Raw genomic sequence first — 868 nt, forward strand, 5'->3', positions numbered from 1 at the left:
ATTGGAGAGCGAATCCCAAAATTGCCAATAACATAAACCCAATTTTTATTTTTTTGTCCGGATTTGGCGATCACAAATGCAAAATATATAGAGTAAAATGATAATTAGGTTCCTAAAATTTTAACTTCGGATTAATTAGTTTTTCAAGAAAAAAAAGTATTAATTTGGTCTTCCATAATAGTAAATAGTGGACACGTTATATCGTTTTATTAATATGGTGTTTATATGTACTGTTAACTACTATAACGTATCAATTTATAAAAGATTGTTATGTAGATAATAAATTTTGGAGCAAAACTTCACGTGTTATAGTAAGATTCGTTATAAATAAAAAACAGTCAATAAAAATTACTGTCTAAAACTACATTGTTTCTATACTCATGTAAAGCAATAGGACGTACACTCTTGTAAATAACGAAATATATGGACAACTTCATTTTATTTCGCACTATCTATGAATGGAAGAATATACATATCCACTGTTTACTATCTTAAAAACCTAATAAATACTTGTTTTTAAGGACCAATTAGTTCTAAGTCAAAATGTTTGAGAATCTAATTGTCACCTTGTTCAAATATATATTATGGTTTAAACTAGGGCTGCACACGGATCAGATCGAATCGGATATAGCCTAAAATTCTATCCAATCCGCACTGTACTCATCGGATCGGATCGGATATCGGGTATATCCGCATAATTAAAAATAAAAACTATTTTAAGATTCTATTTGGCTATTTTTACAAAAAAATATCCATAAAATTCATTTATCATTTGTTTGAGCCTATTTACTCCTAAAATATTATCAATAAAAGTTTTCTTGAATAACAAAAAAAATAATAACACAAGATTTAAGTTTAATTATTCTAA

Source organism: Arachis ipaensis, chromosome B8 (genome assembly GCF_059453495.1).
Source record: "Arachis ipaensis isolate K30076 ecotype BB chromosome B8, ASM5945349v1, whole genome shotgun sequence".
NCBI classification, from domain to species: Eukaryota; Viridiplantae; Streptophyta; class Magnoliopsida; order Fabales; family Fabaceae; genus Arachis; species Arachis ipaensis.